Source organism: Podarcis liolepis, assembly GCF_965112155.1.
Source record: "Podarcis liolepis genome assembly, chromosome: 1".
Taxonomy (NCBI): Eukaryota; Metazoa; Chordata; class Lepidosauria; order Squamata; family Lacertidae; genus Podarcis; species Podarcis liolepis.
This window is the reverse complement of record NC_139554.1, coordinates 16,713,769-16,734,031: the sequence shown is the minus strand read 5'-3', so window position 1 is coordinate 16,734,031 and position 20,263 is coordinate 16,713,769.

The window sequence follows — 20,263 nt, the reverse complement described above, 5'->3', positions numbered from 1 at the left end:
GGTGGAAGCATGTACAGCTCCTCCCCCAAAATCCCGTACAAAAAAGCTGTATTAATGTCGTGGTGGGAAACATGCAGCTTCTCCTCCGCAGCGACCTTGAGCATCAGCCGAATGCTCTCATATTTGACTGTGGGTGAGTAGGTCTCGTGGTAATCCTGTCCTGGTACCTGTGAAAAACCTCTGGCAACTAATCTGGCTTTGTGTCTGACTACCTTGCCATTCTGGTCTGTCTTGGCCTTGAAGACCCATTTGCTGCCAACCAGTCTCATTCCTGGGACTACCGGTACCAGTTCCCAAGTTTGGTTCCTGTTCAAGGAATCAACTTCAGCCTTCATGGCATTAAGCCAAGGCTCAGCATCTTTAGAGGTTAACTCCTGAACCTCTTTGAAACTTGAAGGTTCCCATACCTTCTCTGAGCTACTAAGAACAGCAGTTGCTGTCTTTGCAAACTCATCAGCATACCTCTTTGGAGGTCTGCCCTTGGTCGCCCTTTCAGATCTGCGTACTAGACGCAAGTCTTCTGGACTCATCTCCTCCTTCTTAGGAGAAAAGTGACCAATGGTGAACAGTGGTTCTTCCAGTTCATTGTCAGACGCATCAGATGGTCTGACTGAGGCCTTTGCGCTCTGGTAGTCCGCTGTGTCGTCACTGTCACTGACACCAGCAGCAGCAGCAGCGCTGCCCACTGAACTGGAATCCGAACTCTGATCATCATCCTCATCATCATCCTCATCATCAGCAGCAGCTTCCTCAGCTTTAGCTGCTTGCTTGACAGCACCTTCATCCTCTTCTGGGTAACACTGGAAAATTCCCACATTTTCCCCCCACTTAGGATTGTACTCAACACTCCTTGTGAACTTTATGGACTTAGAGTCAGTCATCCATACCCTGTATGCACCTTTTTCGTACCCCATGAACAAACCATGTGCCCCACGCTTCCCAAGCTTGTTGGTTTGTTGTGTGCGTATCCACATGTCAGAACCAAAAATTCTCATGTGTTTGGTGTTGGGTTTCTTGCCAAACATCTTCTCATAGGGGGTACAACCAATGGGTGATGACAATCTGCGATTATAACTGTAAACCAAATTCCCCAAAGCCTCCCCCCAAAACTTATCAGGGAGATTGGCATCATGCAACAAGGTCTTGATTCCTTGCAGCAATGTCTGATTTGCTCTCTCCGCAAGCCCATTCATCCATGGCGATCTGGGCGTTGACATGTCATGCTGGATTCCCTTCTCAGTCAGGAAAGCTTCAAACTGCTGAGAAGTAAACTCCCCGCCCCGATCAGTAAAAAAACAAGAAATACGTTTACTGTGCACATTCTCCAACCAAGCACAGAATTCCTTAAACTTTGGAAACGCTTGCGATTTCTGTTCGAGCAAATACACATGAATGTACCTGGAAAAAGAATCAATCAGAATCATGAAGTACCTTGCTCCTCCTATAGAGGGTGCAAGTGGCCCAACCAGGTCCGCATGCACTAGCTGGTAGGGCTTGGAAGCCTGCCTGCTAGACTCCTTGCCTTTTGGAGCAACCTTCACCTTGTTCTCTGCACAAGATACACATTTCATGTGAAATTTACAGGGTTTGATGTTCAAACCTTCAACCACCTCTGGCATTTTGGCCAGTGCCTTCCAAGAGAGGTGACAAAACCTTCGATGCGCATCATGAATGCAACCTGCATGAAGAACTTTGTTAGTTTGTGCAACACAACAAGAATCAGCATTTGACACAACAGCAGTGTCCTCATAAGTTATATGGAACAAACCATCCATAAACTTTGCATGCAAATAGTCCTCTTTGCCTTTACTGATGACACAGACGCTCCTCTTGAAGGAAATCTGAAAACCACGCCCAGTAAGCTGTGGGACACTCAACAAGTTGCTTGCAGCGCCTGGAACATACAGTACACCGCTGATGGTTGTGTGCAAACTTGCATGTTTCACAGTCCCTTCTCCTGCAATTTGCAACGTCCTTCCATCAGCCAGGTGGATCTCACCTTCCTGAGGCTTGAAGGAGATAAAGAGATGCCTGTCCTTGGAAACGTGGCGGCTGGCACCTGAGTCCACAATAAACCTGCCTTTGGCAGGTGGAGCAGTCCTTACAGCAAGCAAACCCTTGTTTTCCAGCGGTTTGGGCTTTTGCAGCTTGCCCCCCTGCTGCTCCTGGCCAGCAGACGTGCCTTTAGCCTTTGGTGAAGCTGTGCCAGCAAGCAAAATCTTGCTTTCCACTGGCGTGGGCTTTTGCAGCTTGCCCCCCTGCTTCTTGCCATCTGCAGACGTGCCTTTAGCCTTTGGTGAAGCTGTGCCAGCAAACAATGCTTTGTTTTTCTCTTGCGCGGGCTCTTCACCCTCCCTCTGCTCCTGGCCATCTGCAGGTGTCTGCCTGTGGCTCTGTTTACCTTTGCCTTTCCGGCTTCTGCAAAGGCGATGGCCTTGGTTCTCACGAGAACCAGAGCTCTCAGCTGCCGACTCCTTGGCTCCCCCTGGAGGCTGGAATGCTGCCTGGGACGACGTGACGGTCAGCTCCCCCTGCAGCTTGCAACCGGTGCCCTCAGCATCCCTGCACTCATTCGCATTCTGGGAAACAGCTAGGACCTCCGATGCAGTCAAACTCTGGGCTGGGATTACTGGCAAATGAGCTTTTTTTAAAGCAGTCCACATTGCACGTGCAGTGGTGTTGCCAGCCAGCGTCTTAATTTCCTCAAGAGATACGGATAGGACTATTATGTCAATCGCTCTCGAATCAGCTGATCTCCATTTCTCTGTCAGAGGAACTGGGGGGGTTTCAGAAACAACATGCCAGACCCCAAACTGACGCAGTAAACTCTCACACCATTTTGCCCAGGGTTCATAATTCTGCCCATCCAACTTAAGGGACTGAGCATCTCCAGAAGCTTGGAAAAACTCCATTTCAGCTTTTGGCAGTAGCCGTGAGTCTTCTATGCCTTCAAAGACTCCTTATCTTGGCAGCCCATTAATCACGAACTCTTTGGCTCGGCTCTCAGGCCAATTAAGCCTTGCCGGAGTTCAAAGGCTCTTTGCCGAGGTATAACAGAAAAAGCGTCCGTCCCTTTCGCTTTCCCCCCCTTCATACCTCTTACGCAGTCTGTTGCAGCTTTACTCTCCTGTAGGTGCCGTGAATCTGGGCCCAAAACCTTGTTGTTGGGAAACTGCCAGGGAGATAGTGTCCATCATGAGCCCCCAAGCTGGAGTTCTGGACGTCCATCGGCCTCCCGTACTCACGCAGATCCAACAGTTAGGGGCACAAAGCCTTTGGAAATTCCTGGCATCATTCCTAGGCTGGTGCACCCTCTTTATCAGCAGAAACGCAGCCGAAAGCTTGCATCACAGAAGAGCAGAAGAGCATAATTTACAGACTTTATTTAGCGTTTAACAGAACAAAAGAAAACACGTCCATTCTGTCAGCGTGTCTGAGCCGACTGCAAAAACGAAAGGAATCAGCAAACATAAACATCCTGTGAATAGGACATGCGCAGACTCTGTGACTCTCAAAGCCTGCTCCCTTTAAGGTGGAACGGAAATATCCTAACAGATCTTTCCCCCCTTTTTTGCCAGTTCCCGCACTGCTCGCTCCTTGACTAGTGATCATTTCACAGCAGTGTTCAGTTCAACTTACACAGAACTTCAGTTCCCAGGAATTTTTAGGGTGCAGAGTGTGAACATCCGGTGTGTATGCAGCCAGATAGCTCAGTTGGTAGAGCATGAGACTCTTAATCTCAGGGTTGTGAGTTTGAGCCCCACGTTGGGTGAAAGATTCCCATATTGCAGGGGGTTGGACTAGATGACCCTCGTGGTCCCTTCCAGCTGTACAAGTCTGTGATTCTGAATGGATCTGAGGGCATGTTCCCCCATTCCTACTGTGTACTCCAACTGATAGTGACCCTCCAGGATTATTAGACTCATTCGTTACCGTAATACAGTCATACCTCGGGTTACAGACGCTTCAGGTTGCGTTTTTTTCGGGTTGTGGACTGCCGAAACCTGGAAGTACTGGAATGGGTTACTTTTGGGTTTCGGCGGTCGCGCATGCGCAGAAGCCCTAAATCGCGCTTTGCGCATGCACCGAAGCGCCGAATTGCAACCCGTGCATGCGCAGACGCGCAGACGCGGGTTGTGAACGCTGAGGGTTGCGAACGTGCATCTCGCACAGATCACATTCGGAACCCGAGCATCCACTGTATCTTTCTTCACATGAAAGTGTCCAAAATAGAATATGCACTGTACAAACATTTTAAATCAAGTGCTCAAATTGGAAGCTTTGCAATTAGGGATGAAGCTGGCGTCTTCTGCATGCAGAGCGGATGCCTCACTACTGAGGTATAAATCTTTCATAAATGTACATGAAACATGACACAGATATGGAGTTCTTTTTTACCTTTGCTTTTTTTAAAAAAAATCTGTTCTTCAGCAACAAGACAAGACTGGTTTCTTAGAGCGCCACTGGAGATGTTTCTCTTATCCTTTGCATTGTCTGTTGCAAGGATGTGAACCGTCCTGGGGCCTTCCAAATGCTGTTGACTACAACTCCCATAAACCCCGCCCCTTGGCGACACACTGGCTGGGGCTGATGGGATTTGGAGTCCAACCACACCTGGAGGACCACAGGCTCTCCTTCCCTGCTTTCCTGTTTTGCAGTATCTGAGCATCTGCAGAGAACGTCATCACCACTGCAGGGAAGGCAGCTTTGAAAAAGTAATAAATCTATGGATCAATATGATGGCAGGGTGGGACCTCAACCTTTGTTGGATATGATGTTCTGCACACCTTCCTCAGCAACGTGTGCTGTGATGTGTTTCAGTTTTGTAAACCCGAGAGGAATCTAGGCTGTTGGCATCTTCTTGCAATATTCTTTTGCCTTAGGCAACACTTGCTGGGCTTTAGATGCTGCACTGCGGGAGAAATACGTGACTCAAATGTTATCTATAGCCAGGGCTGGTCATTTGTATTCACATATTTGAGTGTGGGAGGGAGAAATGTCTTCGCTTCTTTCTTTTTTTCCTTCTCCCTAGGCAGGCTGATTCAATATTTTAATCCAACTGGCATTGGCTTTCACTGTCAGCCTTAGATGGTGTGTTATTATTTTTGCTTCGGGTGTGGTGGCTGAATTGAGATGACACTGATGGCTGCCTGGTCCACTTGTCTCAGGGGCTGCAGGAGTGGCGCATCCCGTTTTGCTGCCTGAGGTGACATAAGAAGGTGCTGCCCGGCCCCCGCCAAAGCCTCCCTTGCCTGGGTTGTGTGGCAGAGTCTGTTAAGTGGTGGCAGCAGGTTCTGGTGAGATCTTGAGGTGGAGAACTCTCCTTCCTTGGAGGTTTTTAAGCAAAGGTTTGATGGCCATCTGTTATGGATGCTTTAGATGAAATTCCTGCATTGCAGGGGGTTGGACTACATGACCCTCAAGGCCTCTTCCAACTCTACAGTTCTATGATTCTACGATACAAAAATGCATGCACTAAGTGAAATGTGTATATTAGTGAAAATAACACACATAAATGTATGGTACAGTGGATGCTCGGGTTGCAAACGTGATCTGTGCGGGAGGCACGTTCGCAAGCTGCAGTGTTCACGACCTGTGCATCTGCGCATGCGTGGGTCACAGTCCGGCACTTCTGTGCATGTGCAAAGCGCCATTCAGCGTGCATGCGCATGCACATGCGCCAAAACCTGAAAGTAACCCGTTCCAGTACTTCCGGGTTTGGCGCAGTGTACAACCCGAAATCGCGCAACCCAAAGCGTCTGTAACCCAACGTATGACTGTATTGGGGTGATTGCTTGGAAATATGTATATCAGGGGAAATTGCACACAGTAACACGTGTGCTAGCAGAAATATGCATTAAAATGCTGGCAAATTTTCATGAAGACTTTAAAAAAGAACGCCACCCCCCTGTGAAAATGTGGAGAAGTGAATTCCAGACTGGAGAAATGAAAAATTGAGAGACACTGAAAGTGACAGATTTACCCATCCCTAATCTGGTTTCTCTACCCTTGATCACTTTTAAAGGCTAAAACAGGATTAAATGCAAGTGCTTAAGCTTAAATTATTTGTGAACCATAGACAAGAAATGAATGACACATTCTTTTTATTTTATCTTAATTTTTGCAAGTAAAAATGTTATGGGGCTAAATGATACCATTTAGAATGAGAAAGTGAGGCCTGGCACATCCCTGACTGCTCCAGAACATGAAATGAGATCAAGCCATTAAAAGCAATCACCAGCCTTTTGTGTCATTTGTCCTTCAACTCCTGTCTTGCTCTGTGCTCATACCAAAGTAGCTGTGCCTCATTTTTCAACTGACAACATGAAGTGCCGTCTTTATATTAATTGGTCAAATTCTAATGGCTAAATTAAACAAGGTATGGGTGGATGAATCTGGGACATGCTAAACTTTGCACATAATTTTATTTTGCACTTTAATGTGCATGGTGCTTTATAAAGTACGTAGAACAAAGCACGATCTGCTGGGGAACTTCCACCACCTCCTGAGGGAGAACACTCCACTGCTGAACAGCTCTTACTGTCAGAAAGTTCTTCATGAGGTTGAACTGGAATCTCCTTCCTTGTATCTCAAAGCCATTGGTTCAAGTCCTACCCTCCAGAGCAGGAAAAAACAAGCTTGCTCCATCTTCCATGTGACAGCCCTTGAAATATTTGAAGATGGCTATCATATCTCCTCTCAAGCTCCTCTTTTCCAGGCAAAACATACCCAGCTCCTTCAAATGCTCCTCATAAGGCTTGGTTTCCAGACCCTTGACCATCTTGGTTGCCCTCCTCTGCACACGTTCCAGCTTGTCAATATCCTTCTTAAATTGTGGTGCCCAGAATTGGACACAGGATTCCAGGTGTGGTCTGAGTGGTCTGACCAACCCGGCTCCCTCAACTGTTCCTCATAAGTCTTCCTCATAAATTTGCTTTATTGTTAAGTTGTGGGTGAACATATCAGACGACACAGCGATTCTTCAAACAGCTCTTTTTTATTCAGAGGCCAGACAGAACTGAACTGAAGGGCTCAGTCAGCCTGCTTATATAGAGCTCCAGTACAACGTTACTGTAGCAACTTTCTAAAACTATCCAATCACTGAACGTCACTTTCGATCCTTCATTTGCATAAAAGCTATCCAATCACTGAACGTCACTTTCGATCCTTCATTTGCACAACTATCTACAGTATCCCCCTGCTGGCCCAGGGTGAGAACTTCAGTACATAACATTTATTATGGCTGTGTTTGCTGCCCCGAGGGAAAGCAGGATATAAATTGAATAAATAGCATTATTAATAAATCATCCCTGACAGCAATGACCATATTGTTGCCTTCTTACAACAACATGAGGGCACCAGCTTGAAGAATGTTGGTCGAGGGCTTGGAGCTTTGCGGCAGGCAAAGAGGAGTTTGAGAATACACAGTTCCTGTTTGGCACTCTCTGGCCTCCTTTCTTTTGATGATCCGAGCTGCTAAGATTTCCTACCAGAGATTTAGTCGCTTGCTGAAATGGGAAGAAGCTTCCACGAGATGAAAGTGGGCAGTGCTGGTACTCAGAGTCCTCATTTCAAAAGCCTCCTTGGTAGAGACTTCAGAAATCCTGTTTTTAATTTCTTATTGAATCTGCACTGCTCAGAGGAGAGAACCGCGAGACAAAGGGGGAGAAATCTCACCTGCTTCAGGATGAAAAGGAAAAACCAAGTATGGATCTTCATGCCTCCGCTATTTATAAATGTCCATTCAGCCACCTCCTTTAACAGGCAGCGAAAATTGAGCTTGCCCCCTGGGTGTCTGCAGGATAGCAGTAGAATTGCTTTGCTGAATGGAGAGTGGCTTTGAACTGCCTCCCATAATTACTGCTTTAGGTTTCCATTAGGTTCCCAGCATCCCAATGAAGGTTGAGCAGCTGATAGGGTGGGCTATACATCCCGCCCCCCATAACAGAGCAATAAAATTAATAAATACAGATGTGGATGAGACACCAAACCATGGTCCTAGATCTCTACCCCCTGCTACCAGGTTCTTTCAGACAAAATATTGAAGTCTAGACCTTGGAACTGCATGAACAGAGTTGGCCCATCAAGGAGTTTGAGACAAGCAGGTCACCCATGAAAACATATCATCTCATGCCTTTTGAAGGGTGAAGATACCGTCTCTGAATTAGGATGGATTGCAATTCCATCTGCTGTGGCCGACTTTAAATCCTACCAGCAATCTTCAAGTTTGCAAACTGTGCAGGCCTCCACAGACTTTAAATGAAATGCATCAGATTTCAAGCCAAATTAGGATACCCTGCAAGTGTCTCAGAAAAAACACAGAACATGCAAGAGACAAGAAGGCCATTTTTGGGCTCTATGATCTCATGCAAGTTCTTAGACAGCACCCCAAAGTGTGCAGTTTTGGGGGGCGTGATTTCGTGTGGGTCACGTGGCTCACTCAGGATCACTGATAGGAAGACTAATGTCTTGGTTTTTGGACTCAACATGTCGGAGGGTGTGAAACAGCGTTATCTGGTTTTCAACATCGCGATATATCACCAACTAAGCATTGTGATATACTGATATATCACAATGTCTGATATAAGGATGGAACTATGCGTTGGCTTGCTTCACTCCCCCCCCCCACCCACATTGTGATTTTTGCATAGCACACACAGACACATACATCATGATTCATGATATATTGCCAGGTCAAAAATTATGAAACAAATATCGTGATATGGACTTCAAACCAGTTTTGGACAATATATTGCCCAGCCCAAACACAAATCATGATTCGTGATATATTGCCAGGTCAAAAATTATGAAACAGATATGATGAGAAGGACTTCAAACTGGTTATGGATGATAGATTGATATACAGTATCTCCCAGCCCTGATGTGTACCTAGGCATGCTATTACCTCCAGCGCAGGTAATGACCAGCAGCCTAGATTGCTATCTCCCCCACCCCTCACCGCCCATGTTTGTCTGGTAGGTGGAGCCAGCCACCTGTCAGTCAATTGACACTGGGTGACTTTCCCCTGGTCAGGTGTCTTGCAGAGCACTTTGAAAGGGGCTTCTCAAGAAGCAACAATCAGCTGAAGTCCCTTTCAAGGTGATCTGAAACAAGCTTCTCAAGACCTGAGAACCAGCAGGTTCTCCACCCCTGCTAGTGTTCGTTAAAACAACAGGGTGTTTTACGGGATATAAAATTCTTACAGCCCCACACCTGCCGCCCTGGAAATTTGTTTGAAGGGTGGGGTGGCAATTTCTACAAAATATAAAATATTGCAGTGAGTCCTATTGTTTCCATCTGAATCAGAAAAATTCAGCTTGCTAGTAAGTTCCACATCATCGCTCTCCTTGCTCAGCTTTCTGATTCCTCCTCCAAAAACCTCTTCCTTCTGGGAAAATGTCACCCATAAGAAAAATTAAGCTTTGAGTGAAAACATCTACTTTGAAGGCTTGGTTCAACAGGGGAGGAAAAGAAGATCCTGAATTATTACACCCACTTACTGTGCTAATTAAATATTGCTAGGTGCTATATCGTCTTGATCTACTTCAAGGCACTGGCAAGGACATGTTGCTTTGTGGATGTGGGTGCCATCACTGCATATAAGAAGCGGGGGGTGGGGGGAGAGAGAGAGAGACAGGTTTCAAACAGGCAAGAATTTAAGGACTTGCCAATGCTAATCTCCCACTTGAGAGGCTGATTACAAAAATGTTTTGAGATGACAGCACGGTAGCCCTCCTGTGGGAGAAAGGGCTGCAACTGAGAACTCTATAATGAAGGTGTAATTATGCTATACTTATGCAGAAGTTTAATGGTGCTAAGACAAGCATAATTATAACGTGCATTAACCCCAAGCTTTGAAAAATGCTTGGAAGTGTATTCCACAAAGGCGAAAGATGACAGGAAGCTTTTGCTACTGCTGGGCCAATGTTCTTCCTGTTGGTACAACAGAGTTGCAACTTCCTATCCTCAAATGGCTATTCAAGGAACGCTAATGAGCGTATAAGGGAAAGGGTCAGAATGAGCTAAGTCTATAGCAAATTTAGTGCTAAGAACTCAGGTCTTCTGAGGAAGACGAGTCACCCCTGCAGGTAAATGCTTACGTTTTAAGGCTCCTCCTTTATTGTATCATATTTTTCAACGTTTGCTGAAAATACCCTTAGCTACAGACAGGATTTATGCATGAGCCAAAGAAAGGGAAAAAGACATCACAAATCCAAGGATCAGGCCAAGGAAGAGTTAACGGCTAAAGAGAAGTGAGAGGCTGAATAACAGCATCTCTATCCAGAGGGGACCTGAAATGTAAATGAGCAGCTCTCTCATCTTCTCCCTAGAATAAGAAGCAGGGACTTAGGCAGCTAATTCATTATCACTTTATTTCTGCATGCAAATGAACCCATCGTTCCCTTTGCATAACCCAAGGTAGTCATCACAGGGGAAGGATGCAGAAGAACAAAAAATAAAATAAAAAATAAAAAATGAGATGTGTGTGTGTGCGTGCATTCAGGAAAGGGTGTATCTCTCTGCCATCATTTTAAAAGGAACTTGAGTTTTCTCTATTGCTTCAACCTGTTGCTTGCCTCTTAGATCGTTTATTTTTTGCTGTCTTTCTTCCTTGAACCACCCTTTGTTTGCTATAAAGAAGGAGGCCCCCTCATTGAAACCCACCTGATATCTCAGGGGAGCTCCTGCCCCATTGCTTTAGCCCATGCACCTGAGGCAGTACATCAAGTAGCCGAATCATACCACTGTAGACCAGGACTACACCCCAGAGGCCATCCAGTCCAGCCCCCTTCCCCTCTTTGACACCATTTAACCATCAATCGAATAGTGGGTTAGGGAAGCTGAAAATAAGTCTCCTGGTGTATATTTTGCCTTAGAAGCCTTGGTTTGATCAGAATCAAGTACACACTTCCACAGTTAATGCTAAATACATTACTTCTGGTAAATGAGCCCCCATAGGTGCTAGAAGGCTGTGAAAATTTGTGTCCTGGGCTTTATAGACTCACCTACCCATGTACTAGGGATGCGGGTGGCGCTGTGGGTTAAACCACAGAGCCTAGGACTTGCCGATCAGAAGGTTGGCGGTTCAAATCCCCGCAACGGGGTGAGCTCCCGTTGCTCGGTCCCTGCTCCTGCCAATCTAGCAGTTCGAAAGCACGTCAAAGTGCAAGTAGAAAGATAGGTACCACTCCGGCGGGAAGGTAAACGGTGTTTCCGTGCGCTGTTCTGGTTCGCCAGAAGCGTCTTAGTCATACTGGCCACATGACCCGGAAGCTGTACGCCGGCTCCCTTGGCCAATAAAGCAAGATGAGCACCACAACTCCAGAGTCGGTCACGACTGGACCTAATGGTCAGGGGTCCCTTTACCTTTACCCATGTACTATCTGAAACCAAAGGGGCACATTGGTTGCTAGATGTGAATTTGTAGGAATGAGGGTGGTGTTGTGGTCTAAACCACTGAGTCTCTTGGGCTTGCCAATTGGAAGGTAGGCAGTTTGAATCACCATGATGGGGGTGAGCTCCCATTGCTCTGTCCCAGCTTCTGCCAACCTAGCAGTTCGAAAGCATACCAGTGCAATCAGATAAATAGGTACTGCTGCAGCAGGAAGTTAAACGGCGTTTCCATGTGCTCTGACTCTCGTCACGGTGTCCCATTGCACCAAAAGCGGTTTAGTCATGCTGGCCACATGACCCGGAAAGCTGTCTGTGGACAAATGCCGACTCCCTCGGCCTGAAAGTGAGATGAGCTCTGCAACCCCATGGTCGCCTTTGACTGGACTTAACCATCCGGGGTCCTTTTCCTTTACCTTTACCTAGATGTGAAATTGTTTATAGCTCTTATTAGCTGCCCAGGGCTCCTGTTGGAGGAAGAAAGGCAGGATAGTGATAATAAATTTAATTAATTAATAACATAATGATAGCATCCTTTATAGATGCCCTTTCAGCATCTCCGTTGAAAGCTCTAAGGAAGGAGAGTTCACCACTTTCCTGGGCCACATGCAATGAATGTGAATTTTCCCTTTCTACAATAGCTGTGTGTCCACAGTGCCCCAGCAAGGCACTGTTTTTTGCTTTGGTGCCTTGCACTTAGCCATCTGTACCTGCAAGCTGCCTTTATACATTCTCTACAATGCCCCTGAGGTCACACCATTCTAAGAAATTGTGGGAAATTTAAAGAGGGCACTATGAAGAATTTTAAAAGGTGGCCTGTCTAAACCTGGAGCCAGCAAACTCACTGTACTTACATGAATACTGAGCAGTCTCTCCATCTCGAAAACAGCTGGGGGACACCTAGCTTACTAGCAGTACATGTGAAAAGGATCTAGGGGACTTAGTGGACCACAAGCTTAACATGAGCCAACAGTGTGATGCAGCAGCAAAAAAGGCTAATTCTATTCTAGGCTGCATCAACAGAAATATAGTGTCCAGATCAATGGAAGTTATAGTACCACTCTATTCCGTATTGGTCAGACCACACCTGGAATCCTGTGTCCAATTCTGGGTACCACAATTTAAGAAGGATGTTGACAAGCTGGAACGTGTGCAGAGGAGGGCAACCAAGATGGTCAAGGGTCTGGAAACCAAGCCTTATGAGGAATGGTTGAAGGAGCTGGGTATGTCTAGCCTGGAGAAGTGGGGACCGAGAGGAGATACAATAGCCATCATGAAACATCTTGAGGGTTGTCACACGGAAGAGGGAACAAGCTTGTTTTCTTCTGCTCTGGAGGGTAGGACTCAAACCAATGGCTTCGAGTTACAAAAAAAGGAGATTCTGACTAAACATTTGGAAAAGCTTTCTGACAGAAAGAGCTCTTCGACAGTGGAACAGACTCCCTTGGGAGGATGTGGACGCTCCTTTGAAGTTTTGAAGCAGAGGTTGGATGGTCATCTGTCATGGATGCTTTAGCTGGGATTTCTGCATTGCAAGGGGTTGGACTAGATGACCCTCAGGGTCACTTCCAAAGCTACAATTCCGGGATTTGGTCCACAGGTCTGAGGTTCCCCATACTTCTTCAGTGGACTCTTTGTTGGGCGTCTTCTCGTTGCTGCCAGCTTGGGAAGTGGCACTGAGGGCAGAGAGGGAACCACAAGGAATCAGGACAAGAGTAATGGAGGATCAAGCATGGCAGCTGGCCACACTTGGCCACCAGAAAAGGCCTTCTAATAGCCAGCCTATTTGGTACTCCCTGAATCAATATGTAAACCAAAATGCAACCATCCCCAAAATTCATACGCCTTTGAATTTTGTGTTCCATTTCTTTAACCAAGAAATGTGTACAAAATGTGGGCCGGGGCGGCGGCACAGAATTGAATGTATTAATGCAGCGGTTCTCAACCTGTGGGTCCCCAGGTGTTGTTGGACTACAACTCCCATCATCCCTGAGCTGTGGCCTTGCTAGCTAGGGTTGATGCGAGTTGTAGTTCAACAACATCTGGGGACCCACAGGTTGAGAAAGGCTGTACAGTGGTACCTCGGGTTAAGAACTTAATTCATTCTGGAGGTCCGTACTTAACCTGAAACTGTTCTTAACCTGAAGCACCACTTTAGCAAATGGGGCCTCCTGCTGCTGCCGCGCTGCCGGAGCACGATTTCTGTTCTCACCCTGAAGGATGGTCCACCCTGATCTTGTGTCAGATCATCACATGTAGCCTTACTGCCTGAATCCAGTCACAGGACAGTCTCTGCACCATGCTAAACCATTCCTAATCCACTGAGGCATTTACTGAGAAGTGTGAAGATTTTGCTGCATCCCTAATGAACCAAGGAGCGTAGCTGAATAATCCATTGCAGCTCGGCTAAGGCATTAAAAAGTGTGAAACTAATATGGCCCTTAATTAGTTCTCAAATGCATTTGCATATTGCATCTCCATCTGGAGAGCACTAGGAAAATTCAGTCCAAGGTTTAATGAATTCCACTACAGCCCAAGGCATGTCTACCCAGAGGCAAGTGAGGGGGCTTATTCGCTAGTAATTGGTATATAAGACTGCAGCCTTCCAGAGTAATCCTACCATCCATTTATGCTGGGACCCCTGACCATTAGGGTCCAGTCATGGACGACTCTGGGGTTGTGGCGCTCATCTCGCTTTACTGGCCGTGGGAGCCGGCGTACAGTTTCCGGGTCATGTGGCTAGCATTGACTAGGCCATTTCTGGCGAACCAGAGCAGCGCACGGAAACGCCGTTTACCTTCCCGCCAGAGCGGTACCTATTTATCTACTTGCAATGCGTGCTTTCAAACTGCTAGGTTGGCAGGAGCAGGGACCGAGCAACAGGTGCTCACTCAGTCGCGGGGATTCAAACCGTCGACCTTCTGATTGGCAAACCCTAGGCTCTGTGGTTTAATCCACAGCGCCACCCACATCCCATCTTATGCTGGGATACACCCAACCAAAATACGAGGCAGTTAGCTATGCCAATCCCACAGCTGGCATAGGGTAGCCCCACTTCCATCAGCATGTCTGTGAAGTGAAGGAGTCTTGGACATGGTATATGTCCAAGCTTGTCCTCACAATGGCCTGTCCCCCCCCTTCTGCCAAATGAACATCTACACTGGAATTTCTTACAAGGATGTTTGGATTCCTGCAGCCTAAAGTGCCACGGAGACTTCAGTTTGTGCCACAATTTGTCAGCACAGGTCTGTGATTCCAAGCATGAGCCTGTTTACCCACGGTTTACCACTGAATCTGAAGAAATATCAGTTGGGTTTTCCGTGGATGGACACTTGTTCTGATTCAGTGGTAAGCAGCAGGTTTTCCTGGGGAAAGAGGTGGGACAAAAACAACAACAACAAGCCTTGCTCGGTGTCAGGCTTTGGTGAATCGGATCCCTCCCCCGGTGGCAGTAAATAAGCAGATCAAACGAAAGGAACATTATTACCAGTTAGTTTCTTTAATAATCACAGCGAGAGACAAAAGAATGCACCTCTCTAGAAATGGTGGTGCTCCCAATTAAGGCTTACCCCCTTCGTTGCTATTAATCTATGTCACTCCTATGCCTTGTAATCTGAGTTTGTTGCCGCTGCACTCTCAGGGCTCTCCTTGTCTTCGGTGACGGGGGCATTGGAATGCTGCACAAAGACAGTGAATCTGTTAACTGTGTCTCTTCCGGTGTTTCTTCTTCTAGCTGTTCCTCACCCAGTATTTCCCAGCTTTCCCCCTCTGGACTATGCCCCTCTACAAACCACTGTTCTAAATCTATACCGTCCTCCTGCTCTGGGGAAGGGTCAGGGTTGGGGGGGGCTCCCACCATTCCTCCTCAGTGCAGCCCCCCCTCAGCACAGTCCCTGACACTTGGCAAGCATGGAGCTGAGCAGAAAGCACAGGGTAGACAAATAGTTATGCTAGTCTGGAGCGGCACAGCATTTGTGGAACACCCTCCCATCAGATGTCAAGGAAATAAACAACTGTCTGACTTTTAGAAGACAGCCCTGAAGGCAGCCCTGTATCGGGGAAACGTCTGATGTTTTAGTATATTTTGATATATGCTGTGAGCTGCCCAGAGTGACTGGGGAAACCCAGCCAGATGGGTGGGGTAGGGTATTAATAATAAAATTATTATTATTATTATTATTATTATTATTATTATTATTATTATTATTATTATTGTTATTGGGCCCATATCAGCCCCGATGCCCTCACATGACTGGAAACAAGGATGTCAGCAAAGGCACCAAGCAGACCTTGCTGGGGAGAGCATTCCACAGACAGGGACCTGCAGCTGAAAAGGCCGGAATAGACTTCTAGGAAGAAATCATGGCAGACTAGATATCAGCTGCTGGCACTCCTGTCAGCAGAGATAATTATGCACTCTTCTGTGTGTGGAATAAGGATTAAGATGTAATTGTGATAGAGGGCTTCGTATTATACACACGTATAGTTTTTTTCCCTTCCTTTTTCATTTTTCTCTTGGTTTGCTTCTTATCTCCCTTCTTTAGATGAGTTCGGTTTTTACTGTATCTTTTGTGGAAAAATCTCCATAAAAATTAATTTTAGAAAAAGAAATAATATACAGCTCTGCTCATTAAACATGACAAGTCAGAACTCTGAGCAGCCGTTTGCTTTTGATCAGCTGCCAACTTCCTCCTTGGCCCGTCCTTTCGTTAAATGAAATCTGACAGTAACTATTTTAACGCATGCCTTAGAAACGCAGGGTAAGTGGGAAACGTCCTTGTCTCTTGTTCCCTTGTAGTGATTCAGTTGCTTGCATTAATGTCAAGGTCTGCAGAGAGCCACTGGAAAGCACTCAGGAATGTACGGGGAAGATATTGGCCAGAACCATTTGCTACCTGCAGTTCTGAACTAAAAGCAAATGGTTTTACAACGTCTGTGTGGAGGGCGGAGGGTGGTACATATTAAAGTAAAATGCCATTTATTCATTTCTTGATTTTAAGTGACCATTTGATATGTCGAAACTGGGGGGAAATGGACTTTTGAAAGGAGCAAGAACCTTGGCTATTTAAGGCTTGGACGTGAACATTTCCCCACAGTTAAGCACATGGTTTGTTTGTTTGTTTTTCTAGAAAAGGGATATAAAAGCATAAACAGCACATCACGCCAGCTTTCTCTGGTTCACTATTAGTATTCTGCTAATCACTAGAATAATTTCTATGTTAGTGTGACTAACAAAACACACACACACACCCTTAAAAAGGAGTTTATGTATCACTATTTGTAGATAATCTGTTCTCTCCCACCTAACAAATTGGCCCTTTGTACCCCCGCACGGAAAGAATAAAGAACTGATGTAATTGGGTATGACTGGCAAGCAAGATGACACCTTTAATGCCGGGTAAAATAGGAATGGGCTAAACCCAAAGTTCCAATGTGTGTGACAGGTCTGAGTCAGACATCATGTGAGCATTCACTGTCAGAAGCACTAATTTCACTGATTGTGGAGGCAGGATGCAATGCTTGTGTGTACTATGAAAGCACTGGGGCAGAGAGGAACAATAGCTATCTTCAAATACCAGATGAGCTGTTACTTAGAATGAGACAAAGACTTGTTCTTTGCTGCCCCAGATGGCAAGTCTAGATCTCAGGGGCAGAGGCTACAGGAGGGAAGATTTTTTGGTGAAGCCAAGAGTAGCCAAAGTGGTCCTCTTCAGATGTTCTTGGACTGCAGGTCTATCTCCCTGAGCATTGGCCATACTGGTTTTTGAGGGGGGTGGTTTAGTTTTATTTATTTATTTATTAACGTTCTTATGTTACATCGGTAAACATTATCTTATTACATCACAAGGCTTGTTGTTGCTTAGTCATTTAGTCGTGTCTGACTCTTCGTGACCCCATGGACCAGAGCACGCCAGGCACTCCTGTCTTCCACTGCCTCCTGCAGTTTGGTCAAACTCATGTAGGTAGCTTCGAGAACACTGTTCAACCATCTCGTCCTCTGTCGTCCCCTTCTCCTAGTGCCCTCCATCTTTCCCAACATCAGGGTCTTTTCCAGGGAGTCTTCTCTTCTCATGAGGTGGCCAAAGTATTGGAGCCTCAGCTTCAGGATCTGTCCTTCCAGTGAGCACTCAGGGCTGATTTCCTGAAGAATGGGTAGGTTTGATCTTTTTGCAGTCTATGGGACTCTCAAGAGTCTTATTATAATATAATTTTCAGCATGTATACAAAGTTTATATACATAAAGAAAAGAAACAAGGACAAAAAACTATTCCAAAATCATATATGTACCAACACTTTGGACATCCTGTCTATACCGTTGTATATTCCTTTTTTACAAATGAATGTACTCTTATTATTGTATATTTCCCTACATTTTATCTAATACATTCCTATATCAATATGTACCCTTGGTCTTATTTCTCAACTCAGTCTCTCTCCAATGTCAATCGAATGCTAGCATAGATAGCGAATCTTTACTGTATTTTTGAACATATATCTTCTATCTATCCCACTTTTCCAAAAATAAATAAATAATGGTTTTGAATTGCCTCTCAGGCTATTTGTCAACTGCGCCATTTTAGCAAATTCTTGTAGCTTGTTATGCCAATCCGTTATTGTCGGGACTTCTTCTTCCTTCCACCCCTTTGCCACCAAAGTCCGAGCTGCAGCCGTTGCATATAAAAATACCTTCCTAAAGGCATTTGGGATGTCCCTGCCAACAATACTTAACAGTAAGAGCAGTGGCCATACTGGCTGGGGCTGATGGGAATTGGAGTCCAACAACTTCTGGTGGGCACCACCTTGGCTTAAGCACAGAAGAAACCTCTTCATGGAAAGGACACTTCACCAATGGAACCAATTAGAGGGATAGCAGGCTCCCCTTCACCGGAGGCATTCAAGCAGGGGCTGGACAGCCAACTATTGGGAATAATCTAAGTCTAGTTTTCCTGCATTGAGTAGTGGGTTGGACAAGTTGGACTTCAAGGCCTCCTCCTCAATTTATTTTGATACAAAGTGGTTTCCCGACACCCAATCTGACCCTCTACCTGGGAATAGCAATGGACAAATCTTGTCCATTTCAGTTTAATTCACGTCCTTAATTTTTAGGTCTTCAGTTCAGTGCCCACATCAGTTGTGTGTGTGTGTGTAAAACAAGTCCACATGACAATTGTGCAGCATTTTAGTACCAATCTTGCCAAATGTACACATCTAATATACCCATTTTGGCAAAGCAATTCCCCCTTATAATTCTAACATACGCATTCTTATACACACTTTACCCTGGTATATACAGTTTTGTTACTTAACTGGAGAACTGCATTGCAAAATTCAGAGTGGTGCGGGTTATATCCCAGTCCCCTGTTAAAGGGGATCAATGATTAAACCATTATGGGAATTGTAGCTCTGTGATGGGGATAGGGGGTCTCCTAATAGCCCTCGGTGCCCTTAATTAATGACAGCTCCCAGAATTCTTTGGGGGAAGCTGTGACTGTTTAAAGTGGTATCATATTACTTTGCATGGATGGTGTGAATGAAGTGAATGGGGACAAAACTAGAATTAATTGGCGGCGTCTCTCATTGCCTCTGGCTGCACCTATGGTTGGTGTCTGTGCCTCCTGTGCTCCCATTTCCAGTGGGACCAGACAATGGTGTCCTAGTTGCTATTAAACTTTTTTAAAAACAAAACAAAACAAAACCAGCAGATCTGAGCATGGGATCTGCTGCTGTCACATCTTCTTGTGCCCTTAGTAGCTGATTGTTTTCTGTGGCCAAGAGGAAATGGCTTCAGGCTGAAAAGGAAAGACTTAGTTTAAACATCAGGAAGACTTTGCTAACAAGAACAATAGTTAGGAAATGAAGTCAGGCTTCTGGAAAGAAACTCCAGGTTGGAGGAGGAAGGTGCAAACTGCTTTTATCTACTTTTGGGGTAGAGAGAGGGGGATGTCACTGAAAGAGAGAGATGAAACTTCACCCCCATCTCCAATACCCATTCAGGTTGTGCCCCCATGAATGGGAATTTGTTAAAAGGGGTTTTGAAATGAATAATGATCTAACTAGCCAACATCTCACACAAGTAAAGGTTGGTGGCATTAATTTGGATTTCTCTGAACAGTTTTGGTTCAATATCTTCTCTCTCATGCACACACACACACACACACACACACACACACACACACACACCAAGTAACTTCCTCACACAGTACAAGATAAACAAAGCAACATAATTAATCTATTTTTCCTCTCCAGCATTGCTGCAAAGCCAGTAAGAGGGCATGTGTTGTACTCCTTTTATTTTAAAACACTCAAGGCTGCTCAGCTTCAGTGCCATTTCATTAAAGGTCGTTTAATTATCCAAAATAAAATAAAGTTGGTTGCCTCAAGAGTGGAAATGTCAAGCAGTCACACTGCAATGCAGAGTGAATAGTCTAGCCTGCCATTCACATTTGGGTAGTCCTCATCAATCGCAAAGGTATTTATACTTTTATTCTATTTTGAGGCAGAAGACAATGTTTCCTGTTCAGGTGCTATGCCAAAGAGCAGGGTGATCCATATACAGTAAAGCTCAGTTTTCAAGCCCTTTTTTCCTTCAAGGAATTCACAGTTGTGGTATGTCAAGGGTGTTGGGACTGTGGCTCTCCACATGTTTAGGGCATCCAAAATCCTATTGAACTCAGTGGGACTTACTTCTCAATGGACATTTATTTACCCAGCAGTGCAAACCTATAATGTCTACTCAGAAGTAACCCTCATTAAACCCAATGGGGCCTGCAAATCCTACCTACCTTCCTTTCTTTTTCTTCTTCCTTTTTTTTGGTAGAGCAGAAGTTTTAAAAATCATTCTCTGAAACTGAGACTGCAATGTTGTTTATTT